Below are 7847 nucleotides of genomic sequence, written 5' to 3'. Positions count from 1 at the left end.
TTAGGGAGTGTTCTAATTTCATTCTTTTACATGTAGCTGTCCAATTTTCCCAGCACCATTTATTGAAGAGACTGTCTTTTCTCCATTGTATATCCTTGCCTCCTTTGTCATAGATTAGTTGACCATAGGTGCATGGGTTTACCTCTGGGCTTTCTATCTTGTTCCATTGATCTATGTTTCTGTTTTTGTGCCAGTACCATATTGTCTTGATTACTGTAGCTTTATAGTGTAGTCTGAAGTCAGGGAGTCTGATTCCTCCAGCTCCATTTTTTTCCCTCAAGACTGCTTTGGCAATTTGGGGTCTTTTGTGACTCTATACAAATTTTAAGATTTTTTGTTCTAGTTCCATAAAAAATACCATTGGTAATTTGATAGGGATTGCATTGAATCTGTAGATTGCTTTGGGTAGTAGAGTCATTTTCACAATGTTGATTCTTCCAATCCAAGAACATGGTATATCTATCCATCTATTGGTATCACCTTTAATTTCTTTCATCAGTATCTTATAGTTTTCTGCATACAGGTCTTTTGTCTCCCTAGGTAGGTTTATTCTTAGGTATTTTATTCTTTTTGTTGCAATGGTAAATGTGAGTGTTTCCTTAATTTCTCTTTCATATTTTTCATCATTAGTGTATAGGAATGCAAGAGATTTTTGTGCATTAATTTTGTATCCTACAACTTTACGAAATCCATTGATTAGCTCTAGAAGTTTTATGGTGGCATCTTTAGTATTCTCTATGTATTGTATCATGTCATCTGCAAACAGTGACAGTTTTACTTCTTCTTTTCCAATTTGTATTCTTTTAATTCTTTTTCTTCTCTGATTGCCATGGCTAGGACTTCCAAAACTATGTTGAATAATAGTGGTGAGAGTGGACATCCTTGTCTTGTTCCTGATCTTAGAGGAAATGCTTTCAGTTTTTCACAATTGAGAATGATGTTTGCTGTGGGTTTGTCGTATATGGCCTTTATTTTGTTGAGGTAGGTTCCCTCTGTGTCCACTTTCTGGAGAGCTTTTTATCATAAATGGTGTTGAATTTTGTCAAAAGCTTTTTCTGCATGTATTGAGATGATCATATGGTTTTTATTCTTCAATTTGTTAATATGGTGTATCACATTGATTGATTTGCATATATTGAAGAATCCTTGCATCCCTGGGATAAATCCCAGTTGGTCATGTTGTATGATCCTTTTAATGTGTTGTTGGATTCTGTTTGCTAGTATTTTGTTGAGGATTTTTGCATCTATATTTATTAGTGATATTGGTCTGTAATTTTCTTTTCTTGTAGTATCTTTGTCTGGTTTTGGTATCAGGGTGATGGTGACCTCACAGAATGAGTTCGGGAGTGTTCCTTCCAGTGCAACTTTTTGGAAGAGCTTGAGAAAGATGGGTGTTAGCTCTTCTCTAAATGTTTGAAAGAATTCACCTGTGAAGACATCTGGTCCTGGACTTTTGTTTGTTGGAAGATTTTTAATCACAGTTTCAATTTCATTACTTGATCTGTTCATATTTTCTGTTTCTTCCTGGTTCAGTCTTGGAAGTTTATACCTTTCTAAGAATTTGCCCATTTCTTCCAGGTTGTCCATTTTATTGACATAGAGTTGCTTGTAGTAGTCTCTTAGGATGCTTTGTATTTCTGTGGTGTCTTTTGTAACTTCTCCTTTTTCATTTCTAAGTTTATTGATTTGAGTCCTCTCCCTCTTTTTCTTGATGAGTCTGGCTAATGGTTTATCAATTTTATTTATCTACTCAAAGAACCAGCTTTTAGTTTTATTGATCTTTGCTATTGTTTTCTTCGTTTCTATTTCATTTATTTCTGCTCTGATCTTTATGATTCCTTTCCTTCTGCTAACATTGGGTTTTGTTTGGTCTTCTTTCTCTAGTTCTTTTAGGTGTAAGGTTAGATTGTTTATTTGAGATTTTTCTTGTTTATTGACGTAGGCTTGTATAGCTTAAACTTCCGTCTTAGAACTGCTTTAGCTGTACCTCATAGATTTTGGATCATCGTGTTTTCATTGTCATTTGTCTCTAGGTATATTTTGATTTCCTCTTTGATTTCTTCAGTGATTTCTTGGTTATTTAGTAACATATTGTTTAGCCTCCATGTGTTCGTGTTTTTTTATGTTTTTTTCCCTGTAATTCATTTCCAGTCTCACAGCGTTGTGGTCAGAGAAGATGCTTAACATGATTTCAATTTTCTTAAATTTACTGAGGCTTGATTTGTGACCCAAGATGTTATCTATCCTGGAGAATATTCCATGCGCACTTGAAAAGAAAGTGTAACCTGCTGTTTTTGGATGGAATGTCCTATAAATATCAATTAAATCTATCTGGTCTATTGTGTCATTTAAAGCTTCTGTTTCCTTATATATTTTCATTTTGGATGATCTGTCTATTGGTTTAAGTGAGGTGTTAAAGTCCCCCAGTAGCACTGTGTTACTGTCAATTTCCTCTTTTATAGCTGTTAGAAGTTGCCTTATGTATTGATGTGCTCCTATGTTGGGTGCATATATATTTATAATTGTTATATATTCTTCTTGGATTGATCCCCTGATCATTATGTAGTGTCCTTCTTTGTCTCTTGTAACATTCTTCATTTTAAAGTCTATTTTATCTTATATGAGTATTGCTACTCCAGCTTTCTTTTGATTTCCATTTGCATGGAATATCTTTTTCCATCCCCTCACTTTCAGTCTTAATGTGTCCACTGGTTGGTTATTTACTAATTAATTTTTGTTGTTGTTGTTCTCTGCAGTGACTGTGCTTATGCTGCTGTATTTCTGCCTGTGGATAATGTAAGGGTAGGTTCTACTCTTTTCAGAGCAAGAGAATCTATTCTTCTTGACTTACATTTTTTCAAAGTCAGTAGAAATAACATTTTTGAAAACTCATCTTGGTATTCATTAGATAGTTTTTAAAAATCGTCCAATGTTATATTTTGGTTTTGTACTTTGAGGAAAGAACAATCACATCCTATTCAAGATCTGGAAATGTTAAAGTGGCAAATAGAAATGAATTGCTATTTTTGCAAAGATACATTTGATTATGTCACCATTTGTCTGCAAGCGTTCTAGATGTATTAGTACAAGGGGTAGTGTTGTCTGATTCAATGATAAGGTTTTCATAGAAATCAATGACATTTTTTGTTTGGTTAAGGGACTATTTAAATATTCCATTATATAGTATACATAACATATGGTATTTATATGGGAAGCTATTTAAATAATGCTAAACTAGTTTATTTTTTTAACATCTTTACTGGAGTATAATTGCTTTACAATTGTGTGTTAGTTTCTGCTTTATAACAAAGTGAATCAGCTATACATATAAGTATATCCCTAAACTAGTTTATTTTGTGGTACTTTTTGTTTCTTTACATTTAACCTCACTTTGAGGTTTACCTTTAAAAAAATAGGAACTCAAGAGTTTTATTTGTGGAGGAGGTTATTGATTGCCACCACACTATCAATGATGATTGCAACAAAAATCATGAAAAATATATTTAGAAGCATTTAATAAACTTTCTTTCATGTTCTTTTGAAACCTCTAAAATCAATTTTGAAGAGCATAGGGAGAGCTAGAGGCAGTTATTTGAAGTGAGACTAAAGCATAGTTGAATTTCACTTGAGAAAGTGAAATATTAATGAATATCAACATCTTAATTTCTACATCATTGAGACTGTTTATAAAAACACGGTATCTAATATAAATAACACGTCATGTTTAATAAAATGTCACACTTCAGATTCTTTCCCTTTTATCTTAAAACCAGCTTCTTTGTTTTAGCTGTTTAGATGTTTGTTTTAGCTGCTTTAGATGTTTGTTTTAGCTGTTTTAGAATGACTTAAATAAGTTTTTCTATTTGTCATCCAAATTTATCCTTTAAGAAAAGCCCCCAGCATGTTATGACAGCCTTCTACCCTTACTTTATTTGATAGGCCAATTTCTATCACATGTGACTTGGTGGAAGCTGAGAGTAATAAGTGGTATAGATGATGGAGAGTTGGAGGATAATGAGATAAAAATGAAAAGTGTCCAGCACTGTGACTGGTCTAGAGTGTTTCATATATAAGAGTTTTAATTTTTTCTTCTTATTATTATATTTATAATTTTTTTTGTCTCCAGAGCCTTGATAAATCCTCTTATGAAACACACACACACACACACACACACACACACACACACACACACACACACGCAGAGCAAAGAAATTTGCCTTATTTGGGCTTTACTTCCACAGGACTATACTCTCTGTGATTTTTAATAAACTTAAGCAGCTCTATAGAAAAAAATAAAACAATGAGCCTTAGATTCTATTTATATCTTCTTAGCATTTACTATCCTATGATAATATTATATTACACAATATCAATATATACCTAGTAGTATGTCTCTTATGCTATATGTAAATTTTATATATGCATATATATATCCTTTAAATAATACTTTATTGTAATCTGGATTTTTCCATGACATAGACATTAAGGGGATAATTTTTAAATGCTTACATAGAGCAATTTTAGAGTCTGCTTTTGTTATTTGTAATATTACAAGGTGATATAGGAAATATAGATTTTCTCCCTTTCTGATACTTATTATATTTTTCTTTTCTAAGCAATTCTAAAAAATAATCTATATGAACTTAATTTAAAAAGTGGTTCTTCTGTCTTGTCATTAAATTTTTGCTATTACAGGATTAGTTTTATGTCATTTATTACTTGATACAGTTTTTAAATTGTATCTTTATTCTTAATTTCATATTTACTAAACTTGACATTGTAAACTGATGAGGCTTCCAGGTACAACAATATTTTTCATTTTTAATCAATTTTTCTTCAGAATATATTGTTAACATCTTGGTTGGAACTGACATATGTAATATTGTTAGATATTCTCTTGTTTAATATGACTTTATGAAACTTTATTTAATATAATAGTAACCTTATTAATTTGTCCTAATTTTTGCCATAGTAGAAAACTCTAGATTTTTTCTTTTTGTATTTGCACAGATATTACAAACTTTAACTTATCCTGTAGCTTTTAGCCCACTTATATTTTGTGTGTCTTGTATAGGCATTAGATTGTTGGATTTTGTTTTTTATGCCAATCAGTGAGCTATGCTTTATATTAGAGTTTATTTCATTTGCTTTATATATTTTAATTCACTTTCTGCTAATTCCTTTGTCCTGTACGTTTTTCTTTATTGTGACTTTTTTTATTCCATTTTATTATAATGTTTCTGTAGCTGATTTTAAACTTTTTATTTCCCATTGAAAAGATTATGTATTTTCAACAACAATACATTTTGACACAATTGTTGTCATTACTTTTAATATATTTCAATTAACTAAGTTCATCTTGACTACCCTTTGGAGGGTGATATGATATCCAAATTCTTTGCTGGCATTTCTGTTTAGCATAGTCTGGACCACTTTATTAAGTACTGTTTATATTTTATGCTTCTCAAAATGTGGTTGAATTAACTACTTTATGTGGTATTTCTAACCATTCCTTTTATTAAGCTTGCAATCCATCAGTCCTTAATAGTTATCTGTCATTGTTTTTAGATATTCATTCCTCCTCATTGGAACATTTCTAGCTGTAAGATTTCATTGAGAATGTTTTTCAGGTTTTTGAGATAAGTACATTGATTATTTTCAAATTGGATATGCTTGGTTCTTTAGATTTCTCTTTCTTTACAATTGTATGACTGTGTTGTGCCTTTACCTGTTCTATTAATCTGTTTTTATTATCACAGTTTCTTCATTCTGGATGTCAGTTCTTCTCCTAATGGACTCCTCTGATGCTTGATTTCTTTTATAGCATTTGTAAATTTGACACAACTTTTAACAGTGTCTTTGCACCTTGTTTTGGTAATAATTATCTCTTAAAGTAGTGGGAGTATATTGCTCTACATTCATGTGAAGCAGTTTCAGATGATGGATGCTTTCTCTAACTTCCCATACCTTTAGTAGTTGCCCTACTACCAAAGCCTGGCTTTTCTAAAATCTTGTGTTCTATATGTAACTTGTTGATACTTGCTATTACATTTTCCTGTTTCAAATATACTTTTATGAATTTCTCTCTGAGTTTCCTTCTCTTTTGGATATTCTCTTTTTCTGAATTTAGCTAGGAGAAAGTACCCTGTCATTTGTTTGTTAGTCTTTCTTCAAAGTTTTTCTCTTTTGCTTTAACTGAACTGAGGAGAAAGAAAATTTTGGTATGCTTACATGAAAAGGCAGAGAGTACTCCCTCACAATTAATCTTTCCTTCATAGTCATCTCAAATGCATTTATGTGGTACCTTCTAGAATAATCCCTTCCACCATATTACTTTCAATGAAAGGGTCATGATAATAATAATAACAATAGTACTTATGAAAATTTGTCAGCAATGAAAAATTACACAACTGTAGAGTGCTTTCCCAGTTATCATCTATGTTATAATCTTGGGTGGTAAATAAAATGGGCAAATGGTTTCCCAAATTTACCAATATGTAAACTGAATTCAATAGTGTATTGAAAAGATTATACACCATAATCAAGTGTGATTTATCACTGGGATGCAGGATGATTCAGCACACACATTAATGAGAGTGATATATTCATTGGTAAATCTGTTTCAATGACTTGCTCTTGGTCACCCAGCATGGCCAGACTGTGAACTTATATATTCTGGCTGGAAAGCTTGATATCTTTCTACTATAACATCCTAATTTTAAGTTAATGCTAGGACTCACCACTAAGCAGAAAAGATTCTCTCTTAGTCCAGTAAAGATCATTTTTTTCCAGTGAGGTCTTTCTAAAGCCCTAACATGATGCTGAGCTGTTAACTAATCATGCTGCTTATGAGTAAGATAGTCTGAAGATCAGAAGCGTAAGCCTTACCCAAAAAGAGAATAATTGAGAAATAATTTATATTATCAAAAGTTTGGATGCTTTTTGGAACATGACTTCTTAATTTTGATCAGTTGGCCTGTCAAATCACACAGAGGACCACTACTAATTAGGGATCATCATTCAAGATATGCCAGTAACAAGAACCCTTTAATCTTTCACATTCCTATTTTATCTCCAGGGGCCAATTATAGGCTGTCAGCACTTCTGTGTGTTTGATCAATAACTTTTCTGACCTGGAGCGAATACAGTGTGCTGATCAATTGAATGACATGACATTGAACAGCAAATGTGTCTATTTTCAAGTTGTGTAGGAACCTGTAATTAAAAGTTAGAGGATAAAGGAGTCATTATATTTTGACTGGAAGGAAAGTGAAAGGTAGCCTATGCATTAGAACCCTATGAGGAGAGAGGCACACTCTCTGAACAACTTCCCCACCCTATAGAAACCTCCAAGGTTCAGATCACTTTACTAGTTGTCCAGGCCCAAACACCTGGCAATCATGTTGTCTACTGCCTCTCTTTCACCTGTCACAGTCAAGCAGTCACCAGGGCCTGTGGTTTTGATCATTCAGTTTCTCCAGAATTTGACCACTTATCTCCCCCTCACTGCCATCATCTTGGTTAAAGCCCTCATCAAGTCTTACCTTGGTTACTGCAAATAGTCTCCTAGCTTGTCTCCCTGCCCACAGTTTTGCACCCCTTCAGATCCATTTCCCACATTGCTGGCACTTGGTCTTCATAATTATCTTAAAATAGTAAGTGGTTTCCTGTAATATTTAGGATGGAGACTAATATTCCTTGGCAAGATATATGATTGTGATTTGGCCCTTGCTGATCTTTTTGGCCTTACCTCTTGACACCCGTCCTTTAATGTTAGGCGCAATCCATCCTAAATTACTCTCAGTTCCCCCAAATATACCAAATTCCATTTGGCTCAAAGCTTTTTC

This window comes from Grampus griseus (assembly GCF_964374135.1).
Source record: "Grampus griseus genome assembly, chromosome: 11".
In the NCBI taxonomy this organism is placed as follows: domain Eukaryota; kingdom Metazoa; phylum Chordata; class Mammalia; order Artiodactyla; family Delphinidae; genus Grampus; species Grampus griseus.
Note: the sequence above shows the minus strand (reverse complement) of the source record.